Source organism: Sinohyriopsis cumingii, chromosome 1, assembly GCF_028554795.1.
Source record: "Sinohyriopsis cumingii isolate HCF-2022 chromosome 1, ASM2855479v2, whole genome shotgun sequence".
In the NCBI taxonomy this organism is placed as follows: domain Eukaryota; kingdom Metazoa; phylum Mollusca; class Bivalvia; order Unionida; family Unionidae; genus Sinohyriopsis; species Sinohyriopsis cumingii.
Genome location: NC_142961.1, coordinates 147,887,721 through 147,903,891, shown reverse-complemented (window position 1 = coordinate 147,903,891; position 16,171 = coordinate 147,887,721).

Below are 16,171 nucleotides of genomic sequence, written 5' to 3'. Positions count from 1 at the left end.
TGTATATAAACATGTATGTGAGATGTTTATAAACATGCATGAGTGATGTATAAAAACATGTATGATATGTAAAACATGTATGCGTAGTGTATATAAACATGTATGAGTGATGCATATAAACATGTATGAGTGATGTATATAAACGATTATATTTGCTAAACATATGGATTAAACGATTATGTTTGTTAGATCAAATTAGCTGCTTGCGAAATGACACTTTCATGCTTTTGCTCATTTTCATTTTTCGTGCATGTGCAAGAAGACGCTAATATCTTTTATCTTAACGGTCGTTGTTGTTGTTGTAGGGTTTAACGCCATTTTTCAGCACACGATAGGCTATACATGGCGGCCAGTATTAATGGTGGAGGAAGAACCCGGGAAATCCCCGAAAATAACCACCGACCCTCGAGAAGCTACTGGCAAGCTTTTTCATGTACCCACATTGGCCGAATTCGAGACTCGAACCCACGCAGACAGAAGTGAGATGGCAGTGATCCGTAACGGAGAGCGCTTTAGACCACTCGATTATCTTAACAGAAAGTGTGTGATGCATCATTCTTTTATTATCTCAGTATTTGTGCATTTTTTTTTGGGGGGGGAGACAACTAAATGTATGTGCAATTCAGCATTTACATTTTTGCCTCTCTGTCAACAAGCAAGTGGATCCATAATAATTTTTCAGTCAACTATATGGGGGGGGGGGGGAGATGATTCTAGTACCCAAGCCATGTCCCGGACTACTAAGAATTTTAATAGTTCACTTACTACAGCATATCCTGACGGGACAAGGCCACAACAAAACAGTTTTATGTTTCTGAAAAAGACCCTACCCGTAAAAGAAATTTGTCAAAGTACCGACTATACTAGCTTACAGTTCAAGTCAAACTGCAAACAAAAAAGATCATGCTCTGCCGTGGCATAATGCGCCTGCAGGTTAAGGTCTATTTTGTTTGTCCTACTGATTACCACTAACAAACTGCATAGACTCCGATCTGCCGGCACATTACGCTAGTGTGTAATTTGCAGTTGGACTCATTTTATAGGCGTGTATATACGGTAATTAAAAACACCATGCGTAATAATGTACGTTAGGCTGCTATTGACAGCGGAGATTTTCGTGCGTGGAAGATTTCACGCCCATCACAGTTTCTTTTTAGCTGGATACAGTGTGATATAAAAATGTTTTAAATGTAGTTACAGAATATCGGGTTTCATACTGTGTAACTAACAGAATGGAAACACAGTCGAATTATATGCAAGGAAAATAGTACCTATTACAAATGTATGTCTTTGTAGGTGAACGTTTTGAAACTTTTTTACTAAACATTTTAAGCAAAACTAAACAAATACTTACGTAAGTGACATTTTAATCGATCTAAGTATCTACTTGCTCTCATATCCAGCTTAACGCGATGGGTCGAAAAGTTCCAACTGCACTAAGATTGCGTGTTTAGTATAAATGGAGACGGTTGCGGCTAATATTACGTTCAGTCGTCGGTGCTTGGTTCTTTTCCCGATTGTCAGGATTTGAAAATCTGTTATTGGGAGCGATGTTCCCATTAAAACGCCATTACGACTTCTCTTCAAGAACAGTACACTAATGTAAACATCTGCATAAAAGGCATGTGACGCCCCTTCATTGTGATGTTGTCGAGAAAAGTTAATTTAAGTTGAGACGCGTGTGGCTCCGTGTGACTCCGTGCAAGACCGTGCGAATGACCGTTTGAACGCGTGAATCAATAGAACCTATCGGTAAAATCCTGGCACGTTAAAAGAGTGTCATCTTTCCATAAAGAACAGATAACTAATGACATCTATCCAGGGATTAGGAAAATGACTTCTAGTGCAAGGTAACTAAATCACGTATATAGTGGTTACCAGTTAGGGACTCTGATGTGGGTCTCAAATGTGGAAACTTTAAATATAGGGTGACATTTTTGAGATTCAAACCTATTCATAACTTTTGGTATAATCGGATTTATAAATGTCGATCTCGATTAACTTATGCAGCAAAGGGGGAAATAAACAGATACGACCGTTACGAGAAATGGGATTTTCATTCCGTTTCGTTTTCTAAAGTAGTAGTTGTAGTGGTTGTAGTAGTAGTAGCAGTAACATCAACAGCAATATTGACGTATCGGCACTAGTGACATCAGTAGCAGTAACTTTAGTAGTAGTAGTAGTAGTACTAGTAGCAGCAGCATTCGACATGAGTAGAAGTAGCAGCAGTAGATAATTAGCTTAAACTTAAAATTACTCATACTTTTGTTCTATACATTTTAAGTTTCCTCATTTTGATTGTTCAGGTCGATCTACACTACTAGCATGTAGAATTTAGTTTTTTAATGATTGGCTTATTGCTCTCTCTCTCTCTCTCTCTCTCTCTCTCTCTCTCTCTCTCTCTCTCCGACCACTCCAATATTCAGTAAAGCCCCTACCATCCCGGTTTCAGTACCTTTCAGTACCATAATGCGATTTAAAATCGATATTTCATGATAAATTTATGTATAATTAATTAGCATTGTTTATTAGGGTTTTTTTATTTCTTATATGCCATGGCTTATATAAATTTATATATTGTAATTGACCATGTCCAAAGTCAAGTTAACTGCCTACCTGACCAGAATCCTAAATTCGTTTTTATAATTCTTTAAACCACAAATACATAGCTAATATATTCTCTGTGAGTTTTGGTTTAATATTAGGATCATCATCAAGAGAATTAAATATACCTATCTTGGTCTGAGTATTGGGCATTGTATTTACCATGTTCTTTATTACAATTTTAGTAACAAACCTTGTTTAGTGCTCGTTTTTGGTATTTTATGTTTGTTTTTTTCTTCAATGATCTTGTTTATCAAGAAAATATTTATTCGTACTGTAAGATCTTGTAGCAGAATCAATCTTGGGATTGTGTTCAGTATTTCATTTGGGCTGGAATTTATTTATTTAAATTATTTATTCACTGGACATCCAAACATAATGCTCTATAATATTCTTGGAAAGAGACATAAAATGGGAATTATATTGAATTAAAGCAAGGAAACCTTATTATAAAACTGTGATTCAACAAAAGACTGTTGACACATTATTACAATTAAGGTCACTGGTACGTTAGCATATTAGAAATTAGCTTCCATTACAGGCACATCAACAAGTTGGACGTTATTTGGAATAATGCTAAAATGTATTCAGAACTTTATTCATTAGGATTTGTGTTTGTAGAGAAGGCTGATCCTGCAATAACCGAAATAAAATAACTTTTAAAGAAGTGACGCAATATTATTTGATGTGTCTGACCATATCCTAACAAGAGAATTCATCCCGTTTCATGAATTATCATAAGAATTAAAGAGGTTGTAGGTAAATTCAATATAAAACGGGGTGAAGACAGAAGGACAATCCTGAAATTATAAAGAATATGGAAATAGCAAAATAATTTGGCATTGTATTTTGCAACAGGACATCAAGACTCTGCAGACGTAGCAGCAGTAACTGCTTCCATGAAAGATGCAAAGGCTGTCGAATGCAACGGTTTTATCAAGGAAGCGGGAATTCTGTATCAGAAGTAACGAGAACAAGTGGTGTATGCATCCTCAAGAATACAAAAACACAGTGTCAATGATATGATCCAGCTAGGGCGAACGCTACATTTAGAAAGGAAGCAGGAAGGGCAAGATCATTAAAATCTTATGTCCAAGACTGACAAAGGATTAAAAATTCATCAGAGCTTGTCGCACGGCTGAAACTGCTAACAGCCCGTACAAGAATCTTCCAGCGTTAGTACGGAAGCCGACCACGAAACAACTGAAATGCTAGATCACTTACTTCAGCAAAGTTTACTTAGTAATTCGGAAAATGAACTTTTATACAGTGATTTTATATAGCCATGTTGAAAACTCCGCTCTTTGATTCCAGACATGTTTAAGGAAGCAGCAGTAATTTTACTATCTGATACATCATGCCCACGTACTTTTTCTTCAGTGAAAGTGCACCCATTTCCGCTGAAAATTTGGAATTCGTTTCATATCGTCACATAAAGTATCGCTACATTTATGTATGATACGTCAGGAAGTTTGCTAACTATAATTCCTGGCACATACAAAGTCGTCGACCTTGCTGATGAAATAAAAAGAATGATGACTGAGCGAGGTCACATTGACGATAACATACCTATCGAGCTTAATTATTATACAATCAAGATAAGAATGACACTGACTAGAAAGTTGACATTAAAATAACTAGAAGCAGGTGAAATCTGTTGAGATTTAGCCTGCATATATTGCAACAAGATGTCGTACACGATGGTCATTTTTATGCCAACAGCAATGAAGCAAACGGCGTGCTCGTAAAGTGTTCTGAGGCCAAAGGAAACCAGTATGCACAAGGTGGCCAATGCGATGCGATTCATAGTTGCAGTCCTATAAAGCCACATGGATTTCTGATGACAACCAAACATTCACCTCTAACTTATTACCCAATAAATAACATATACTGCGTACCATAAATAAAAATGTCACTCACAGACCAATCCGGAAAAATGTATACTTAAACAACGAGGGCGTAACATTTTATCTGCTGATGCTAGCGCAAAATAAAACTAGATTATGCTCTTGTAGAAATTAAGCCAGTCGGAATTAAACGCAGAAAGATCATTGGATGAATGTTTGAAAAGCTATTTGGTAGAATAACTGCCATGTTGCGAGGCATAAAAAGTAGCAGTAATCCTCCTCTCTCTAGGATTACAGTATAAATGAAAATCATAGAGAAAATTTCGCCTACTGATGCATGGAAGCTATAAACGAATTACACCAACGAAAGATGCTGAACGTGTGATAACTAGTGCTGCCAAAAAATACTATATTAGCAGGGTAATTAAATAACTCATCAGCTCAGTTTGGGGTTGCTGCCTGTGTCATTGCCCTACGTGTCAGATGTCATGATGGGACCTGTTCTGGAAAGAAGGTTTGTGTTGCAACATAATTATGCCTTCTGGGTACTCAAGTTTTATTTACTAGTCTACTATGAATGATTATACGATGAGAGAATACGAGTAGGTGGAATAGTTGGACACAGTTTCCCATGAAATGAACAAAGCTGGAACAGTAATTATGTATAGTAGAGCTGAAGAACTATTCATGCAAGAGCTGAAGACGTTTACTTTCTTCCTAACAGGGCCTTACTTGAGGTTAGAGAATATTTGCAAACGACTGGTGCTCAACCTGCTAACACTGCAGCTAATGCAAACGCGGCTCTGGCAAACAATGTCTAAATTTTATATAAGACTGCGCAACATGAAATTACTAATCAAGCAGTCGAACAGATTAGCAACTGTCTTCTTCATGCCAGAATGATTACGAAAATTTTATTTTGATGAGTAAGTTCTGCGACACATATGTTTTGATACAGGGATACGAGCAATGCAGCAGTCAGCATTAAATTTAAGCAAGGCGCTGTAATTCTTCCCGACGCTCTTTTCATGGTTACAGCAGCAGAACAAACTGCAGCTTAATTTCGCGAGGGTATTCGTCATGCTTTTATTTCTCCAGACAATCATAATTACAATAGTAGATTTGCGACTAGATGCTCTAACTGACGGTCGTAATAAAGTATGCTTAATGCTGCCTCTCAGTTATTGTTTTTGCGGCGATATAGATAAGGTGTTCCAATGTGTGAAGCACACGCCGGTGTTAAAGCAAGCCATCATTTATAAGCATCGCGCAGCAGCTTGCGTGGTCGACGGACAATTTGTTGTTAACAAATAATCTCTCTTGTTGCCAAATGTTGAACCTACCATTTGTCACGCGTTGTAATCAGAGTACCTTTAGTCTAGAGTTAGAAAGAAATTTAATTTGAAGTAAATAAACGTGTCCAAAAGCATCACTTATATGATGGGCAGTTATCTGAAAAATAGAGAACAGACACTTTGCCCGTCAACGTGTTGCCACGACGTGTTTTTGTAGCATTTCAACGTGCTATGGGAGATGAAAGCCAAGTGGAAGCAGTCAGGTATTTGAAAACTTGGAATTAGCTTGTATTACTGTCCAAATCAATAGTAGACAATATCTCGACCTCGAACTAGAGTTTTTATCCCATAATTAAAATTGTTGTTCGCGAGCATACTTTATGCTTCAGGAAACATTGCAAACATACAGTAACATAGATTTCCTTGCACAAACTCGCGAACTTGTACACTTGTACACTGTTTCACTTCGAAGCTTCCAAAGAGCAAAATGTTATGCAAAATTCAACATACTGACAGCATCGTTGTGCTTATCTTGCAAGAAGGATACGGAAAGCCTTGAGGAAAACTGTGTCTCAAACTAAGAACTATTTATAGACAATATCCCGAGCTCGAACTAGAGTGCGTGCTTATGAAGAAAACATCAGTACTCATGGTAACAAGATACATTCCATTGGGCTATATGTTAGCATCACAAAATTTATGGCAGCGCCTTTGATGTTCATGTTCTCATTGGAAACATATTGAGGCAAAAGGCGACTTGACTCTGCCCGGTCAAAATATACTGGACCAATATTATTGTCGTCTTCAATAAGTATGCAAAGGAGTTTGCCACTAAACATAAATTGGCTGAGCTCTCAGAGATGTGTTTGCACCTTTGTCACGCAGACCAACAAAACTCTGGGTAGATCAAGGTGGCAAATTTTACCATGATAAGTTTGAAAACTGGATTGTGGAAGACAGAATCCAAACGCATTATACTTTGAACTAGGTTCAGCCATATGTTGACAGATTTAATGGAACACTTTAGAATCATAAGTGGAAACATTGTGCAAAACAAAAAGCACAAACAAATATCTGAATGTCATGCAGCAGCCAGCAAACAAATAAAATACGAGACACAGTCAGCTTTATCTGGTGATAAAGATAATCAAGACAATGTGGCAAATACATTATTTTTCAGACAAAAGTATTTTTTGGACGACCGAGTTAGACTTAGCAGAATCAAGAAAACATTTCACAAAACCAACAAGTTTTGTAAAATTCAACATATAATTTATTTCAATAGAATACGAAGGTTGAAAATTTTTAAAAGAATTTACAGTAATGCGAAATAGTCCCAAATAGTCACAGAATTTCTAACACAAGTCCTAATGAATAAATGTCTGAATAAACTATAATATTATATCAAATAAATTCTAAAGCTAAAGCTAATGGCTCCCACGTGCCTGTAGTGACATTTAGTCTCGAATGTACTAATGTACTCATGGCCTGAAGTGTAATGATGTGCCAACAGTCCTTTGATGAATCGCAACAATATGATCATAGAAGTCCGAGTTGGAATTCACTATAATTCCATCTTAACGTCTCTGTCCAAAATATTACTGAGCACTTTGTAATTCCATAGAATAATAATTTGATTAAATAATTCCAGCCCAAATCAAGTACTGAACACAACAATAGACTGATTCTGCTTCAAGATCTTACAGCGGGAATTAATAATGTATAGATAAATAAGATTATAATTCCCTCTACTTGACCTTGACCACAATGAACATTTTCTATGCAAAAATTATTATTTAATACAAACTTAACTTCTAGAAGATTCTGTCGATAAAATTATTATGTAGAATGTGCTAAACATCAGGAAAACTATGTTTTTGTATTAGGTATTTACAATAAACATGACCCCGACCTGATAAATATGTTTATTTATACTGATAATGATCCTAATATGTAACCGACGCTCCCAAAGAAAAATATTAGCTATGTATTGTTTGTGTGCGAAATTAAAATGTATTGATCAAGTATGCTCGCATCTCATGAGTAAACGATCATGTCTGCTCCTCTCTCGTATGTATGTATGTATGTATGTATGTATGTATGTATGTATGTATGTATGTATGTTAGCGTGCTCCGGGTAGTACAAGACCTTTTCTGATGGTATTCTACTAATTGTTCGGGTAGTCCAAGACGTTTCCATTTTAATCGAGACGAATCATAAATGTTTTATTTTTTAGATGAAGTTTCGTCTGCCATAATTAGGCTGTTTTTGTAACCGCGGAAATTACAGCCGCTAACCCCTGCGAAATCTTTCAGTTCAGTCTGTCTCGACTATAATATCTCTTTAACACGTTTAAGGCTAACCATACCATTACGAATCAGTATCCGGTGTTCCTTGGCAACTTTACGACGTCGCTCTCCACATTATGTTATGATATCACTGGCAAGTTTTGACATTGTATTTATAATAGTTGTTTAAATTGTTTGCGTGAGACACTTTCCTGGCCAGAATCGCACAATAGTTTCATTAGATTATCTAGTCAAATCAATCTTTGGAAAACAGTCGGGTCCTGTGTTACCTCTGTAAACATTATCGGAAACCCATTCCACGAATGGTTGGCGGTACACCAACTCCAATGCCATTTTGCTAGACCATGTGCAACAATGCCACGAAATATGACATGCGTGTTACAGTTGTCTTGGATCATTTTAGGTACGTGTGCCTATTGGTGAGTTACATTGATCATGCCTGAGTTCTTGTGTCGGCCTCAAGAAAATATTCTAGCTGGGTTGTCTTATTGTTCAAGCATTACATCGTTGTCCACAACAAGATATTTTACGCTCGAGTGAATATCATCAATAGTAGGGGCGTCATCGATTGTGGAAAATAAATCAATGGTGGACGATGATGATCCATTTGACAACCGACGCGCTCCGTAAAATTGTTTAGTACATCATAACATGGCTGATCATCCACCTACGGCACAAACAGATACAAGCGATCTTACGTTAGCCATTTCATAATTAGGTTCAACAACAGTTAGGTTTTCTCGGGACCAGCCGGACCAATAATCAACGCACGTACAGAGGTTGGAAACACTTCGCCCCTGTTTGATTGTCTGGGCATTGCCAGCGCAGAGAAGTCAATGACTGTGAATTACCTTCTTTGTAATGCCATGTTAAATAACAATTGTTACATAATACAATGATGTCTACATGTTGTGTGCGATGCCACTTGTAAACTCGTAATGCAAATCCTACGAAATTTCAAACACGTAATGGTAGAGCTGTGATTATTGGAACTTGTACTTAATGTAGAGAAAAGAAGTTCAGGTTCGTAAAATACCCGATGAGTTTTAAGCAAAACGTCGCTGACGGTGCAACGTTAGCACCTGCAAATCCTATTCTATCAAACATTCAAACATAGATATCATCGATGACTTGAATGCGATTAGACCTACACACGGAGAAAGAATTTCCAGATACGTCATCAAAGGAGGTATTAGGGCTAAGATTCTATTGATATAACGAAACTAGCAGCGATCTACTACAGTCCGCGCGGTTATTGGAAAGGTGAAGCTGCCGTTGAAAAGTCGACCACGCGATTGATTGAGCACCGTTAGCCAAACAAGCATTGTGGCAAATTGTACCTACCCACACCAAGGAAATTTTCCCACTGATGATTTGATGTGAGAACAGCTAATGAAGGTCATAAGGCATAAGGCAGATATTTTATATTTGTTCCTCATAATGGTCTACGGAGACAAATATGCACATACGCATTAACCTTGTAGAGAGAGTAGATACAAGGTAAGCCAAACAGTTGACGTGCAAAGATTTAGCAAGTGTCGCAGATACGCTTAAACGTATTTTCGAACGCGGACCACTAAAATAACCATACATACATACATACATATATATATATATATATATATATATATATATATATATATATATATATATATATATATATATATATATATATATATATATATATATATATATATATATATATATATATATATATATATATATATATATATATATATATGTTGTTGTTGTTCAAGGGTTTAACGCCATTTTTCAGCACAAGATAGGCTATACATGGCGGCCAGTATAAGTGGTGGAGGAAGAACCATGGAAAACCCAGGGAAGATCCACCGACCCACGAGAAGCTACTGGCAGGCTTTCCCACGTACCCACACTAGCCGAGCCTTGGACTCGAACCCACGCAGACAGAGGTGAGATGGCCGTAATCCGTAATGGTGAGCGCTTTAGACCACTCGGCCACTCGGGGCCCCTTATATATATATATATATATATATATATATATATATATATATATATATATATATATATATATATATATATATATATATATATATATACATATATTTGATTTAATGATTTGTTTCTTAGTGTTTAAAAAATATTTACATTACTTGCTACTGTAATTTAACATTCGCTGTCACTGCTGTGCACACTGTCTTCGTCGCGACATTCGCTTTCATTGCTGTATACACTTTCTTCGTTGCGACATTCGCTGTCACTGACTTATACACTGTTTTCGTCGCGACATTTGCTGTCACTGACTTATACACTGTTTTCGTCGCGACATTTGCTGTCATGGCTGTATACACTGTCTTCGTCGGTACATTCGCTGTCACTGCTGTATATCCAGTGTTCGTCGCGACTGCACTGTCACGGCTTTATACGTTGTCTTGGTTATAAGCCTGGCCATTTAGGTTGGTTGTGCTATCAGTTATAGAATCGTTAAGCCGATTAATATATCAAAATGATCCGGACACGCAGCTGTAAAATTAAAACATAATCTATTGAGACTCTTTGACAGATGATAGATAGATAGATAGAGAGAGAGAGAGAGAGAGAGAGAGAGAAGAGAGAAGAGAGATAGATAGATAGATAGATAGACAGCCAGACAGACAAACAGATAGATAGACATATAGATAGATAGATAGATATCCCAGGTAATTGTTTAAGATAACATTGTCATACAATCTCTGCCACAGTCAATATAAAATGAAGCCAAACAAAGAAAATAATATATATTTTTTTATATACAACATAGCTGCGACCAATAATCGTATTCATGTGGGAGCATTTTAGTCTCACAGAAAAAGAACATCCACTCAAGTAATAAGTTACAGTCAACAATAAAGACCTGACTCAGGCGCCTCATAAGAACATCAGGGTATGAGACTACAGATTTTGTTGTTGTTCTATTGGTCGATTTCTACCATGCGCCTCTTCTATATTTAACTTACCCTCAGCTCAATATTACAAAAATCCCCAAAACACGATAGCAAAAACGAAAGGAAAAGAATATTACAACCCACAGGCGACATTTGAATGTCAATTATTATTTAAAAATTAAGGGATAAAATAAGTCAATTTTATGATACTATATTCTTGAAATGTACGGACCCTATGGCTAGAGTCTTAATGGGTGAGCTAAGAAAACGGTTTGACTTATTTGTCTTTCTTTAAGGAGAACCGCAAATGGGAATACGTTCGAAATTTGCATATATGTTATATGATTATTTTTTTTTTAGTATCTTCTGGCAAAAATTAAAACATATTCTAAATCAGATATATGGTTTGAGTAGTTTTTGGGGTCTTTTGTAGAGGCAGAAATATGAAGAAATTTGCGGTTTTTGACGAGCATACGAACACTCTTCAACCTTACAGTGTTTCATTTTGGTGTGTATGTATATATATATATATATATATATATATATATATATATATATATATATATATATATATATATATATATATATATATATATATATATATATATATATATATATATATATATATATATTACTTTATGCGTTCATTGTAGCAAAATCACCATTTTAGATGTAGTTAATACTTTACCGTTGTAAAGATACTAGCTACCAATAAACGATGACGGACTTAAATTTTATTGTTTTTTCACATGTTCCACATGCAAAATCAAGCACAATATTCTCACGATATTCTAGTAAAAGGGTACTCATGCATATCTTTATATTCAGTAGAAATATAAATTTGGTTGCCGGATGTGGACAACCTTATATTTTAAAAATAGCTTCAATTTCATTCCGAGTACTTGCCTGTGATGTTATGACATAATTTTTTAAACTCAATTGCAATTTTAATGCTGATACGTTTATCGCATTGACATTATCTGATCAACAACGTTTTTGAAAAGTTGTTAATTTTGGGGCCAAAAAGAGCCCTCATAGTGTTTACCCTTTACTGACTTCGCAATCGATTCACTGAAAATAGTAGTATGATAATAATGGTTTTGTTTGGATACTGATGTAGGTTAAAGTCGTGTACCCCCACATGATTATCTTCTGGCATGGGCGCCTCATAGTAACTTTGTTTGGCTGATTCAGGCGCTGGCCCGCATGTCTGCGCGTGTGACATGAGGACAAAGTCGGAGGGGGGGGGGGGTATTAAGGCCTATTAATTTGCTTCGAGACGTAAAGGAGATAAATGATTATGGAGAAAAACTTGTACATCTATGTGAGATGACTGGGTTGATTAGGGTTAATGGTAGAAGTTAAATAATAAGGAAATTGACATGCCCCACCCAGTCACATAATCCTGACACCAGGCCAACCAGTCCTTACATTAACCTCTAAATTCTGAGCGCCAAGAAAGGCAAGCTGTTAGTACCATTTTTATAAGACTTTGGTAAGACTCCGTCGGGTATCGACGCCGCAATCTGCCGCATCCGAGTCGGACGCTCTGACCACTTAAGCCACCAGAGCGGTCACTTTTTTACATTTGTAAATACACTCTTGATATATATGTCTGCTCCATTCGCATAAAATAAATGCGGAAGAATTAGCATACAAAATATAATATATGAACTTATTTGAAATGTTGTCAGTCAATTCTCAAATTGCCATGAGCCAGATATCATACATTGTACATCTAAGATAGGGAGAAAATTGTGATTGCTGGGAAGATAGATATCATAAAGAGTGTTATGATTTACCACTAAGATAGAGAGAAAATTGTGATAGCTGGGCTAACACTGTTACAAAGAATCTATTTATTTAAGGATCTGGCAATGTTTGGTGCAGTCAGGGTGTGAATGATAAAAATACGTTTCTTAAACTGTTCAATAAGAAATGTGAAGATATTTTCAGGCAAACACTTCGGGATGAAATTAAAGCAATCGCGTGTCTGCGTATATATAGGTCAGGAAAGTAGAATTCACATATCGAAGATATCTTTAATTGTTAGAGCAGGTAACTTGTAAATCAGCGTTAATACAAAAAGATAAGAAATATTTGTCATGAAGAAAGATTGTGTCAAATTTGTAATGTTAATATCGATGGTAAATTTCACTGTCTTGCTGCTTATCGATTATATTGAAAATTAAGAAGAAAATATCCACCTTCGAGTAAAAGTTCAAATTTGGGATAAAGGATGTTTATCTACAACGATACTAGTAAAGTTCTGATGACTAATTTAGGGATGCTTACTATAAAAGTCTTTCCGGTTAGAGAATTCATTCCATCATCAATTACTGCTACATAGACTTTAGATCAATATAAAAAACCTTATGTTTGCTCCAGGCATGCTTTGGGGTTCTCTTTAATTTCTATTGTTTGAGAACTGTGTAAAATATATTTGCATTTCACTCAGAAAAAAAAAATTGCATGTATAACACGTTCAGTAGATACGATGTTCTTTTGCGACACACTAAAACACCCGTTTGTAACGGAGAATGCATTATTATTATTATTATTATTATTATTATTATTATAAAAACAGATTTTCATTTCTACATTTCAGGGATTTAAAAATTAAAACAATACAGTTGCCTTCTATTACTGGAAAGTATTTATGAATGAGAACCATGCAGCTTAATTAGGCTCACTGTTGTTGCCTTGTTTACGATTAATATCGCTACTCTCAGCGTGATCATTTTCAAATACGAGACGCTATCTTATTCCAGTTTACAAAAAATTTCCAAACTCGGAAATGTATCCTCTTTAAGGATGATTGAAATTCCTCAGGAAAACTAATATTTGGAATCAGAACTCTTCTGTGCAGGGTTAACGTAGTCGGTTAATCAAGGCATATTATGTTAACCGTACTACTAGATTAACGAATATAACGACAATACAAGAACATTGGTGGTTAATGTAATATTCATTGAAGAAATTGTACAATAGCGTTTCTGTCCAAAAAAAAAAATAGTTGAACATGCATAGCAGCAATATTGAAAGAGTAAGTTATTTTCTAACTAAATATTTGGAAAAAGTACAAAAATTTCTCGTTCAAGGTGTTTTAAGAGATATTTTATTTCAGGAAAAAGAATCAAGATGCTTCAAAACTATATCTTCCTTCAAAGGAAAAATGGTTTCATGCAATTTTCTATGCCATATCAGGTTGTCCGGAATGAAATGCTGTACTGCTAGCCTTTACTTTGTCTTCTCCGTCTGCTCTTCCGCCATCTATACTTTATCTCACGATTTAATTATATGTTTGTATCTGTGTGTGTATATATGTGTGTGTATATATGTATGTATGTTATGTATATATGTATGTATGTATGTATGTATGTATGTATGTATGTATGTATGTATGTATGTATGTATGTATGTATGTATATGTGTGTGTGTGTGTGTGTGTGTGTGTGTGTGTGTGTGTATGTATGTATGTATGTATGTATGTATGTATGTATGTATGTATGTATGCATGCATGTATGTATATAGATATGTATGTTTTCCATGTTTAAACCGAGGATAGTTATCAACAGTTTAATTTTTTTTAAACCAAAACAAAACAAAACGCTAAATAAATGTTCTTTTTTTTAAAATAGTTAAGAATGAACTATGCACATGCCAAGTCAGTTTGATCCCATTACGTGATATTTATGGTTAGGATTAGTCTGTTATGGTTGTCTCCCCTGACCTTTGCATGTGTGATACAATCACGTTCAACTATCAGTGCTTTGGGAAAAGAACTTTTAGAAAACTTGCATTGATTTTTAAAATATTTAAAAAAATCTGATGACAATATACAGGTACAAGCCAAACGCATTTTAAGTTAAAAGGTTAACTTAAAAAGAGTAGTTTACTTTCCTTTAGTAAAAATACATTCCTTATCCTCCACAAAATGTGTCATAAAAAACAATAAAACTTACTGAAAACCGAACTCCTCGTTTGCCAAAGTGCACTAACTTTCATTATAAGCCCAAGATATTCCCTACTCTGACCTATTAATTCTCAAATCAATAACACATGTGTTGAAATTACATAGATTGTTTAAAATTTGTGTAAATTACATCGATTGCTTTTTCCTTCAAGATAAGATAAGTTCTTGGATTATTAATGTTCTTGTACCACTTGAGTAATTAATCACAAATCTTGAAGGTAATATACCTACATGCAGTCGGAGATTGCACACTTTTCATATCAGCTTTACAAGGTCACTATGACATGGTTGGCATTAAAAAGACGAAATACAAATTCGTGAATTAAAATTACCGAGGTATATGATTAGTACGAATGGAACTAGTAATTTAATAATTATCTACGTAGTAACGTCAAGATATGCAGTTGGTGAACGTTGGTGAAGTAATGTGAACGAATTAAATTGTCTTTAAATATATAAACAAACTGGCGTCTGTAGATACTTTTCACTCTGCTCACTGGTTTGCGTTCCGAACTCATGACAAAAATGAGCAGCTTCGGATCCTACCATCGGACTGGTCTGTGTCAGATAGAATGGTTTGTCTTTGGGCAAGACCCTTTACTCCAATCTCCAATCGAGAGAGAGAGAGAGAGAGAGAGAGAGACAGACAGACAGAGAGACAAACAGACAGAGACAGACAGACAGAGAGACAAACAGACAGAAAGACAGACAGAGAGACAGACAGACAGAGACAGGCAGACAGATAAAGACAGACAGATAAACAGACAGAGACAAAGAGAAAAAGAGAGAAAGAGAGAGAGAGACATCAGTATTTCTGCCGCATTTGAAATAAAGGTTTCTAAGTTTTTCATCCATTTATGGGATCTGGTCCTAGTTTTGCTGAACACCTCAACATTTTTCAACACCAAATTTTCCTTCTTGTTGTCGGATTAACAATTATGGTTGCGTATACTAAATTGATTATATATAGCTGGAGACTTCAGGACTCACGGTACTAATTCAGTTCCCATAGTAAACCAATGCAAACACCATGATATTAAAAATTCAAGAACTTAAAACTTTTGAGTGCTCGTGATCAAACCTATATTTGTCAGTATAGATGGAACCTGGATGTCAGCTTCTGTGTAGAGGAAAGGATATGAGCCGCGGCATTTTCTAGATCTGCATGTGTTTAAAACATGTGCTTTTAATTCCACACCAAAGAGTCAGGTGCTGGTTTTAGTAATGAGTGTTCC